General features: G+C 38.4%; 1 protein-coding gene across 3 annotated transcripts in view; it reads right to left on the reverse strand.

Annotated features, from left to right (window-relative positions):
• RPS6KC1 (ribosomal protein S6 kinase C1) overlaps window positions 1–12,795 on the reverse strand; it is a 217,371-nt gene that overhangs the window by 167,737 nt on the left and 36,839 nt on the right. The gene's annotated exons all lie outside the window — the stretch shown is intronic.

The following is a 12,795-nucleotide window of genomic DNA, read 5'->3' on the forward strand; positions in this document are numbered from 1 at the left end:
ACTGACTTTTTTTTTTCTTTTTTGGGCTTCATTGGGTCTTCGTTGCTGCACGCAGTCTTTCTCTAGTTGCGGCGAGCAGGGGATACTCTTCGTTGCGGTGTGCGGGCTTCTCATCGCGGTGACTTCTCTTGTTGCAGAGCACGGGCTCTAGGTACGCGGGCTTAAGTAGTTGTAGCACGCAGGCTCAGTAGTTGTGGCTCGCGGGCTCTAGAGCGTAGGCTCAGTAGTTGTGGCTCATGGGCTTAGTTGCTCCGCCGCGTGTGGGATCTTACCACACCAGGGCTCAAACCTGTGTCCCCTGCATCGGCAGATGGATTCTTAACCACTATGCCACCAGGGAAGCCCATGACTGACTTTTAATATCATTGCCTATAACTACTCCAACTCTTAAATCTTAACTCATTTTCTTTTTGCTCAATTTATTTTTCAAGCATTTATATGTTAGGCATGGTCCTACATGCTGAAGATATATCCATAAGTAAGAATAAAGCAGTCTCTAAACAACACAGCTTAGGGTTGAAAGGGGGAGGAAAAGACAGTTAAGTACAACATGAGGGAGGATTCTTTACTTTCAGAATACAAAAAAGAAAAACTTTTTGATGTGGATTTAGAAGTATGATTCTTAAAACTCCTCAGATTAGTCAATTTTTTAAATTATTTGCATCTTCATAGTAAAAGTAGGGTGTCACAAGATTTAAAAACTTGACAGTAAGAATGCCACATCCTAAAGCACTTCTGGATCATGATGCTCACTTCAACTATGAGACTCTAAGTTTCTTAGAAGACAGAGATTGAGTCATTGTATCCACAGTGCTTATTTCTAAAATGTTTCTTGAATTAAATGTGCCTATAAAATTTCCAGATAATTAAGAGCTAAACTGAAATTAATCAGAGAAGACTCCACTAATAACAGATTTGTGGCATGTAACCAGCTACAACTTTAATCAGGACAGGTGTCAAGAAAAAAAGTAGGGAACCATAGATCCTGGATAGTAACTATGAACAAAAGGCAACAGAAATGTGGAGTACCAACAGAATGACTGGACTCAAAGGCCAAAAGCAAGCAGTCAAAGGTTAATAGCCTACGATAACAAAGAGTTTGTGGATCCCCCTAATGCTTAGTAGGAGAAGGGAATGAATGGATGGACCCATCAGGACTAATGGTTCTATTGCTAGTGACGAGTTGCCCACATCCCTCAATTGTTTTTCACCTTTTTAATTATGCATCCAAGATACTTCTTGCTATTACTTATATTTCAAAATATCACTATATATCATAAATTGTTAATATTTAGTATTTATTAAAATTAAAGAATTGTAGCAAGAAGCTTTCGATGACCACTTTATTCTGGCATAAATGCCACTGATGTTGCTATACTATATAAGATTCTCTGCATCTTGTGCCCAGATCTCAAGGAGCTGTTAAAACGTGCTGAATATCCTGAGGAAGCAGGTGTGAAGCTCAGTTAGTACTGTGGTCCTGCAATCAAATCAGAATGAAGAAATCCCTGTGCCACGTGGACTCTTAGCCAATGGAGACAAGATAACGTCAGATCATCCAGAATTCTTCTAAAATGAAAGACAGACAGTAGGGTTCAGTCAAGAGATCAAAACCACACAGTAACTGGAACAGGAAAAGTTTAATATAAAGAATTATTAACCATGACAATGGAAAAATGAGAAACTCTAGAGTGAAAAGAGAACTCTAAAGAATACCCCAGGGTACCCAAGGAAGAAAAAAATTGGAAGGGGGAAGCCCTCTCCAAGGTTAGGACTCAGATCTTCTTGGAAAAGGTATGGTTACAGCCACTGGATGGGGGAGACATTTGCTGGGTTCCCCGGGCCAGAACTGGTCCACAGTTGCCAGGAAAGACCCCTGCAGACTTCAGAAGGGACAAGTCTGGCGGGTGGGCAACGAGAGAGTCACAGCGCTGGGAGCCCACTCACAAGCAAGGTAATGCAAGGCCTGGGGCACACAGTGGCAGTGTCGGGAAGGCCACAGGAAATGACTTTCTGAAGTAATAAAGGCAGGCCAAAGCTGTCAGACATGCATGCAGAAGGAGAGGGGCATCAAGAATCTGTTCGCCTGCAGGGCAACAAGGCCTTAGGTCTACAGTGGCCCTGTCAGGAGGGGTACAGGGTGCTAGCAGGCTGAAGCTGAGAGGCAGGTACACAGAGGAAGTCAGAGAGTCTGAAGCCCATTCTCCAATAGGTCTGGGGGACCTTGGTGTGCTTAGCTAAATGGCCATCAATTGGCTGGGGCTGCAAGCTTATCAGGAGCCTGGGCTCTAGGTATACAGCTGAGGCAGATGCCTCTGGCAACGGTGCAGCAAAAGCAAAATGAAAAACAAAGCCCACAGAACACTGGAAAGAAGAAGAAAAGACCTGACCCTCCCACAATGCCCCTCCAGTGTCCTCTACTGTGAAGCTTAACTGCATACTCACTGTAAAGGAAAATGCTTACGGAGTCCAACCCATTAATGCAGAACGGAAAATGAAAGAAGGGACCTGAAGGGAACTCCCTGGAGGTCCAGTGGTTAGGACTCTGCGCTTTCACTGCCGAGGGCACGGGTTCAATCCCTGGTTGGGGAACTAAAATCCTGCAAGCCGCGCAGCATGGCCAAAAAGAAAAAAGAAAGAAGGGACCTGAAGCTAAGAGGTAATAAATGGATAACTGGCATGGCTTCTTAAAACCAAGAAGCACCAATGTAAGAGCCCCAGGAATTCCAGGATGATCTTGAAAGGCAGCAATTTCTCCAATGTTGATGAGAAATATAGCTGGTATCAGAACATACTCTATAAAGTCATTATACGAAAATCAACATGGTATAGAAACAGGAATTAATGTAAGAAGAGACAAATAAATGCCACAAAAGAAAAAAACCTTTAATTCATGGCAATGCATATGAAAAGTATAACAAAGATTTCACTAGGAAAAATATGGATTATTTAATAAATGATCTTGTAACAGATACCTAACCATCTGAAAGAACAGTAAAATGGAGCATCATCTGACATCCCATTCAAATATAAATTCCACATGGATATTAAAAAGAACTTTTTAAGCTATAAAAATCATCTTACAAGCAAATGTAGGTATGGGAGACCTCTCTAATCAGGACCAAAACTGAAAAATCTTGGCAGGGAGGTTAGTGGAGGGGCATGCAAGAATAGACCTGAACATATAAAAATTTGTTTGGCAAAAGCTATCATAAACAACTCTGAAATATGTATATGTACATGTACATGTATATAAAAATATATGTGTACATATACATGTATATATGCAGGTTTGTATATGAATGGAAGTATGTATTATGTATGCATTGTAATATGTATATACATAAATGCATTGTGTTTCCCAACTATAGCAGCTGAAAGAGCCTAAAAGCAAGCGACCATGAGCTTATCTACTGCCCAGGCAGTCGTCTCTTTCGTCTCTGTGGCAGCCAGAGTCCAGCCAAAAAATGGAATCCACACAGCAATTTGAACAGGAAAAGTCGTATAAAGAATTATTAACTATTTACACAGGATTAACTACTAAGAAGGAATAAAAGAGAACTGTAAGGAATATCCTAGGGTGGAGAGAGAAAACCAAAGGCAGTACTAGTAAGGGGTGCCTCGTCCCCAAGGCTGGACTTCAGATCTCATGGAGACAGTGTGGCTGCAACACACTGGGTAAGAGAAGTTAGCTGGGCTGCCCGAGCCACACCTGTTCCATAGTAGGAGGGCCAAAGTCGGTGCGCAAGGAACTGCAGGCTGGAACTGACAAACAGGAAACTTTGCTGTGGTGTCAGCAGGCCAAGGGTGGAAGGCAGGAAGCCCCAGATAGGAAACGGCAACAAAATTTGCTAGAGGGTGAGCACACTGGGCAGCCCACACACGCACATGCCACTGGCAACACAGCAAGCAGGAACAGAAGTACACCCAAACCCTATCTCCCACAGGGTCCCTCCAACACCCTCTGCGGATTAAGTTTATACATGCCAGTTGGAAAAGTAGGTCCAATAAGGCAATAAAAGGTGGATTTGGAGCTAAAATGCAATAAATTGATAACTAACATAGTTTCTAAAATCACTCCCCACAAAAAGCAACCAGGGCTCTGTGAAAAGATGGCTGATTCCAGGGCTGGAGCATAATAAATTCAAGATGAGCAATGAACATCTTCTTATGCCTAAAAGTAAGACGTTCTTTAAAAAAAAAAAAAAAAAAAATTTGATAGGAAGAAGTTACAAGGACAGAAAAGCCAGAGTAAAAGGTCTCCTACTGGTCAAAACTAGGACAATTTGAGCATCAAAATAATTAAGTACATTAATGAATTCTAAACTATTAGGGGAAAACAATAGGTATATGTGTCCAAATAAATAATGGATAGATGGATAAATATACAGACAGATACAATACACAGACATATAGCTGTATAGACAGATAAACAGATACAAGCAAAAAGAAGAATAGTTAACAAAGATACACAGATAAAGTGAGAAGGGAGGATAATCATTAATGTGGAAGGGGTGCTGGAACTGGAAAAATCATTATTTTGTAGCCATCATGCAAACATTGGTTCATGCAAGAATCAACGGATGCTAAATCTAAGAGGCAGTTTTGTAGAAGAGCAGGATATATTCATGATCTTAAAAGTTCTGGAAGAAAGGAAGGAAGAAGGAAGGGAGAGAGGGATGGAGACATGGAGGGAGGGAGGAAGGTGAATATACGCGATAGTCTAAAAAATGACCCCAAAGATACCAGGTCCAAATTCCTGGAACTTGTAAATGATATGTTATTTGGACAAGAGTCTTTGCACATTTGATTAAGGATCTTGAGATTATCCTGAATTATCAGGGTGGGCACTAAATGTCATCACAAATGTTCTTATAAGAGAGAAACAGAGAGAGATTTCACAGAGAAGGCAATATGAAGATGAAGCAGACAGAGGTTTGAAGATGAGGGCTTTGAAGATTGACATGATGCTGACACAAGCCAAGGAACACACCCAGTCACCAAAAACTGAAAGAGGCAAGGAACATATTCTTCCCTAGAGGCTCTAGGCCCTGCTGACGCCTTGATTTCTGCCCAAAGATACTTATTTCAGACTTCTGGCCCCCAGAACTGCAAGAAAATAAAGTTCTATTGTTTTAAGCCACCACAAAAACAATCCTTCCTTTAATTTCTCTCTCCTCTCACATTTTACTAAAAGCAACAAGAAGAAACCACACCATACTTATTAAACACTCTGGTTGGAAATCTCCTTAGCTACATTACCCTCTTCTTTGGTACATTTTCTACTTTCCAAATAACTGTATGCAACCATGTGGCTAAACTTTCTGCAACTACATAAGAAGGATCCACTACCTTCCTCTAATGTCCAGTAACAGTTACCTAATTTTCCTGCAAACTCTCACCTGCAGTCTTATCAACAACCGTGAGGCTTCTATGAATAGCTTCTTCAAAACACTTCAGGCCCTCACACTCTCCTCAAAGCCCGTGGCTCATTCCAAAGCCACTCTCCACATTTTTTGGTTTTTGTCATAACAGCACTCTACTTACAGGTTAAAAAAAAAAAATCTATTAAGTAGTCATTGCTATGAAACAAACTACCCCCAAACTTAGCAGCCTACAACGATAAACATTAGTATCTCACACAACCTCTGATAGTTAGGAATCCAAAAGTGGCTTGGCTGGATGGTTCTAGCTCAAGGTCTCTCATGAGGCTGCAGTCAAGCTGTCAGTCAGTGTTGCAGTCATCTCAAAGTTCTACAGGGACTGGAGAATCTGCATCTAAGTTCATTCACATGGTTGTGCCAGGTGTCAGATGCCTGCAGGGTGTTGGCTGTTGCCCTCTGTTCCTCTCCATGGGGGCCTCGTCATAGGCTGCATGAGTGTCCTTACAATATGAAAGCTGGTAAACCTCAGAGCAAGTAATGGAGAGAGAGGGAGGGAACATCCCCAGGAGAGAAGCCATGGCCTTTATAACCTAATCTCAGAAGTGACACACTGTCACTTTTCCTTATGCTACTGGTCACAAAGACCAATCCCTGGGAAGAGAATACACAAATGTGTAACTAGCAGGAGAGGAGGATTACAGGTGGCCATCTTGGAGATTGTCTACCACAAAAGGCATGGTCCAAATATTTAGCAAACTAGCATGCAGCATGAATTTGACTTACCTATGTAGTATAAGGAAAAAAGACTCCATTAAAACTACATTGTCCTAAACGTAAGGCCAGACACTATAAAATTCCTAGAGGAAAACATAGGAAGAACACTCTTTGACATAAATCACAGCAAGATCCTTTTTGACCCACCTCCTAGAGAAATGGAAATAAAAACAAAAATAAACAAATGGGACCTAATGAAACTTAAAGCTTTTGCACAGCAAAGGAAACCATAAACAAGACCAAAAGACAACCCTCAGAATGGGAGAAAATATTTGTAAATGAAGCAACAGACAAAGGATTAATCTCCAGAATATACAAACAGCTCATGCAGCTCAATATCAAAAAAACAAACAACCCAATCCAAAAATGGGCAGAAGACCTAAACAGACATTTCTCCAAAGAAGATATACAGATTGCCAACAAACACATGAAAGGATGCTCAATATCACTAATCATTAGAGAAATGCAAATCAAAACTACAATGAGGTATCACCTCACACAGGTCAGAACGGCCATCATCAAAAAATCTACAAACAATAAATGCTGGAGAGGGTGTGGAGAAAAGGGAACCCTCTTGCACTGTTGGTGGGAATGTAAATTGATACAGCCACTATGGAGAACAGTATAGAGGATCCTTAAAAAACTAAAAATAGAACTACCATATGACCCAGCAATTCCACTACTGGGCATATACCGTGAGAAAACCATAATTCAGAAAGAGTCATGTACCACAATGTTCACTGCAGCTCTATTTACAATAGCCAGGACATGGAAGCAACCTAAGTGTCCATCAACAGATGAATGGATAAAGAAGATGTGGCACATATATACAATGGAATATTACTCAGCCATAAAAAGAAATGAAATTGAGTTATTTGTAGTGAGGTGGATGGACCTAGAGTCTGTCATACAGAGTGAAGTAAGTCCGAAAGAGAAAAACAAATACTGTATGCTAACACATATATATGGAATCTAAAAAGAAAAAAAAAAGGTTCTAACGAACCTAGGGGCAGGACAGGAATAAAGACACAGACGTAGAGAATGGACTTGAGGACACGGGGAGGGGGACGGGTAAGCTGGGATGAAGTGAGAGAGTGGCATGGACATATATACACTACCAAACGTAAAACAGATAGCTAGTGGGAAGCAGCTGCATCGCACAGGGAGATCAGCTTGGTGCTCTGTGACCACCTAGAGGGGTGGGAGAGGCAGGGTGGGAGGGAGACACAAGAGGGAGGGGATATGGGGATATATGTATACATATAGCTGATTCGCTTTGCTATACAGCAGAAACTAACACAACATTGTGGAGCAATTATACTCCAATAAAGATGTTAAATAAAAAAATTTTTTTAAAAACTACACTGTCACAGTAGTCATCACAATTAAACTTAGAGAACAAAATGTAATTCTGGCACACTACCTGACATAATAATGAACAATATTTACATAGTCATAATAATACAAATGTTACAGATGATGTCTATTAAATTCCAGATTTGAAAATCATTCTACAGATTAAGTATGGAATCTTAATAATGATTATTGAACAGAATACAAATACTATCACCTTTGATAAACGTTAAAATACGCTGAGTGGTGAAAGGGGCTAAAGAAGTAAAAGAAAGGACAAATATGCTCTTAGATTCATCTTACAGAGACAAATGGTATTGTCCATAGTTATGGAACAAGAAATAGAGATGCAGTCAATAGAGGAACTAAAAATATTATGTAATAATACAAGGGAACAGGGTAAGTCAAATTCTTACCTACCAGAGTAAAAAGTCGAAAGACATGTCATAAGCTGTTATGTCAAAGAAAAAAAAAGGTATAAACTTACTATTATAGATATGGAATACACACTTAAGAAATGAAAAATAAAAAAGATAAAAGTCAGTTCTCTCTAGAAGCAAAACTGGAAGATTGGTAGAGCGGAAAATTATTTTTTTTTTTTGAGGTAACGTTGGTTTATAACAATAAATAGGTTTCTTGTGTATAACATTATAATTCAACTTCTATATACACCACGTGTGCTCACCACAAAAGCCTGGTTTCCATGCATCACCATGCATTTGATCCCCTTTACCCTTTTGGCCCTCTCCTCACTTCCCTTCCCCTCTGATAACTGCCAGTCTGTATCTATGTATTTGTTTTTGTTTCATTTAGTTCCTTTTGTTTTGTTTAGATTTCACATGAGTGAAATCATACGGTATTTGTCTTTCTCCATCTAATTTATTTCACTTAACATAATACCCTCTAGGCCCATTCATGCTTTTGCAGATGGCAAGATTTCATTCTTTTTTATGGCTGTGTAGTATTTGATTGCATATATATACCACATCTTCTTTATCCATCCATCTATCAATGGCATTTAGGTTGTTTCCATATCTTGGATATTGTAAATAATGCAGCAATAAACAAAGGTCTGCATATATCTTTTCAAATTACTGTTTTCATATTCTTCAGATAAATACCCAGAAATGAAATAGCTGGATCATATGGTATTTCTATTAATTTTTTGAGAAATCTCCACACTGGTTTCCACTGTGGCTGCACAAATTTACCTTCCCACCACCAGTGTATGAGGGTTCCCTTTTCTTCACATCCTCTCTAACACTTTTGATAATCACCATTCTAATGAGCATGAGGGGGTATCTAATTGTGATTTTGATTTGCATTTCCCTAATAATTAGTGATGTTGAACATCTTTTATGTGCCTGTTGGACATCTGTATGTCTTCTTTGGAAAAAGATCTATTCAGATTTTCTGCCCAGTTTTTAATCAGGCTGTTTGGTTTTCTTTGTTGTTGAGTTGTATGAGTTCTTTATATATTTTGGATATTAACCCTTTACCAGATATGCGATTTGCAAGTACCTTCTCCCACTCAGTAAGTTGTCTTTTCATTTTGTTAATGGTTTCATTTGCTGCACTGAAGCTTTTTAGTTTGATGTCATTCCATTTATTTTTGCCTTTATTTCCTTTGCCTGAGGAGACATATCCAAAAAATTATTGCTAAGACTAATATCAAAGAGTGTACTGCCTATGTTTTCTTCTAGGAATTTTATGCTTTCAGATCTGACATCCAAATCTTTAATCCATTTTGAGTTAATTTCTGTGTATGGTATAAAATAGTGGTCTAGTTTCATTCTTTTGCATGTGGCTATCCAGTTTTCCCAACACCATTTATTGAAGTGACTTTCCTTTCTCCACTGTACTTTCTTGGCTACTTCGCTGTAATTAGTTATCCATATATGTGTGGGTTTATTTCTGGGCTCTCAATTCTGTCCCATTGATCTGTGTGTCTGTTTTCTGCCAATAACACGCTATTTTGATTAGTATAGCTTTGTAGTATAATTTGAAATCAGGGAGTGTGGTATCTCCAGCTTTGTTCATTTTTCTCAGGATTATTTTGGCTGTTCTGGGTCTTTTGTGATTCCATACAAATTTTAGGATTTTTTGTTCAATTTCTGTGAAAAATGTTGAGATTTTGACAGTGATCACATTGAATCTGTAGGTTGCTTTAGGTAATATGGACACTTTAACAATGTTACTTCTTCCAATCCATGAACATGGGATATCTTTCCATTACTTTGTGTCTTCTTCAATTTCTTTCAACAATGCCTTACAGTTTTCAGCGTACAAGTCTGTCACCTCCTTGGTTAAGTTTATTCCTAGGTATTTTATTCTTTTTGTTGGGATTACAAATGGGACTGTTTTCTTAGTTTCTCTTTCTGCTAGTTAATTATTAGGGTATAAAAATGCAACAGAGTTTTGTACTTTGATTTCTTACCCTGCAAATTTACTATATTCATTTAATATTTCTAATAGTTTTTTGGTGAAATCTTTAGGGGTTTCTATATATAAAATCATGTCATCTGCAAATAGTGACAGTTTTACTTCCTCCTTTCCAATTTGGATGCCTTTTATTTCTTTTTCTTGACTAACTGCTCTGGGTAGGACTTCCAATACTATGTTGAATAAGAGTGGCAAGAGCAGGCATCCTCATCCCACTGACAGAAGATACCTTTCAGTTTTTCACCACTGAATATGATGGTAGCTATGAGTTTGTTATATATGACCTTTATTATGTTTAGATACGTTTATGTTTAGGTACATTTCTTCTGTACCCATTTTATTTTATTGAAAGTTTTTATCATAAATGGATATTGAAAACTGTCAAATGCTTTTTCTGCATCTATCGAAATGATCATATGATTTTTATCCTTCATTTCATTAATGTGGTGTAGAACGTTAATTGATTTGCAGACACTGAACCATCCTTGCATCCCTGGAAGGAATGTCACTTGATCTTGGTGTATGATCCTTTTAATGTATTGTTGTATTCAATTTGCTTAATATTTTGTTGAAGATTTTTGCATCTATGCTCATCAGAGATACTGGCCTGTAATTTTCTCTTTGTGTGTTGTCCTTATCTGGCTTTGGTATCAGGGTAATGGTGGCCTCATAAAATGTGTTAAGAACCATTCCCTTCTTTTCAATTTTTTTGGAAGGGTTTGAGAAGGACAGGTATTAAATCTTCTTTGAATGTTTCATAGAATTCACCAGTGAAGCCATCTGGTCCTGGACTTCTGTTTTTTTGGGAGGTTTTTGGTTACTGTTTCAACCTCTTTACTAGTGATCAGTCTATTCAGATTTCATACTTCTTCATGTTTCAGACTTGAAAGGTTGTACGATTCTAAGAATTTATCCAATTCTTATAGGTTGTCCAATTTGTTGGCATATTTGTTCATATCAGTCTCTTATATAATCCTTTGTATTTCAGTGTAACTCCACCTCTTTCATTTCAGATTTTATTTATTTGAGCCTTCTATTTTTTCTTAGTGAGTCTAGATAAAGGTTTGTCAATTTTGTTTACCTTTTCAAAGAACCAGCTCTTAGTTTCACTGATCTTTTCTGTCATTTAATTCTCTATTTCATTTATTTCCACTCTGATTTTTATTATGTTCTTCCTTCTACTGACTTTGTGCTTCATTTGTTCTTTTCTTCTAGTTCCTTTAGCTGTAAGGTTAGATTATTTGAGATTCTACTTGTTTCTTGAAGTAGGTCTATACTGCTATAAACTTCGGTCTTAGAACTGCTTTTGCTGCATCCCACAGATTTTGGTATGTCTTATTTTCATTTGTCTTTTTTTGATTTCTCTTTTGATTTCTTCATTGACCAATAGCTGTTCAGTAGCATGCTGTTTAGTCTCCACATATTTGTGAACTTTTCCAGCCTTCTTGTGGTTGATCAATCTTCTTAAAGAGACTTGATATTTGTCCCAACATATGGTCTATCCTTGAGAACACTCCATGTGCACTTGAGAAAAATGTGTATTCTGTTCCTTTTGGATGGAATGTTCTGTATATATCTATTTAATAAGTCTAGTCTTATGTTTCATTTAAGGCCAATGTTTCCTTGTTGACTTTCTGTCTGGATGATCTATCCATTGATGTAAGTGGGGTGTTAAAGTCCCCTACTATTATTATGTTGCTGTCAGTTTCTCCCTTTACAACTGTTATATAATTGCTTTATATATTTTGGTGCTATGTTAGATGTATACATTATTAGTAAATGTCATGTCTTCTTGACGGACTGTTCCCTTTATCAATATAATGTCCATCTTTGTCTCGTTATTTTTTTGACTTGAAGTCTATTTTTGTCTAAGTATGGCTACACCTGCTTTCTTTTGGCTGCCATTTGCTTGGAGTATCATCTTCCATCTCCTTACATTGAGCCTGTATTTGTCTTTAGATCTGAGTATCCCAGAGGCAACAAATAGTTGGGTCTTATTTTTTAACCCATCCGGTCACTCTTTCTTTTGATTGAATTCAATCCATTTACATTTCGGATGATTAGTGACATATGAAGACTTAGTACTGCCATTTATTTATCATTTTCTGGTTGCTCTCTATCTTCATTGTTTCTTTTTTCTTGTGTTTGTGTCTGCCGTTTTAGTTTGGTGTTTTTGGGGTTTTTTTTTTAAGATTTTTTTATTTTTAATATTTATTTATTCATTTATTTGGTTGCAGCTCGCCAGCTCCTTAGTTGTGGCATGCGAACTCTTAGTTGTGGCATGAATGTGGGATCTACTTCCCTGACCAGGGATCGAACCCAGGCCCCCTGCATTGGGAGTGCAGAATCTTATCCACTGCACCACCAGAGCAGTCCCAGTTTGGTGTTCTTCTGTGATGTTTTGCTCAGTTTCCTCTTTTTTATGTTTCATGTTTCTGCTCCAGATTTTTTGTTTTGTGGTTATCATAAGGTTTGTATAAAACATCTCATAGATAAGATAGTCCTTTTTATGCTGATAGTATCATATCTTCATTTGCCTATACAGTTCCATCCTTGCCCTCTTCCCCTTTTATGTTTCTTTTTTCCCCTTTTATGTTTTTGTTGTCACATATTATCCCTTTTTTTTTTTTTTAAGAAATTCACGTTCTTTTATTTATTTATTTATGACTGTGTTGAGTCTTCGTTTCTGTGTGAGGGCTCTCTCCAGCTGCGGCAAGTGGGGACCACTCTTCATCGCGGTGCGCGGGCCTCTCACCATCGCGGCCTCTCTTGTTGCGGAGCACAGGCTCCAGACGCGCAGGCTCAGTAATTGTGGCTCACGGGCCCAGTTGCTCCGTGGCAT

The sequence above is a fragment of the Balaenoptera musculus genome, chromosome 1 (assembly GCF_009873245.2).
Source record: "Balaenoptera musculus isolate JJ_BM4_2016_0621 chromosome 1, mBalMus1.pri.v3, whole genome shotgun sequence".
Lineage (NCBI taxonomy): Eukaryota > Metazoa > Chordata > Mammalia > Artiodactyla > Balaenopteridae > Balaenoptera > Balaenoptera musculus.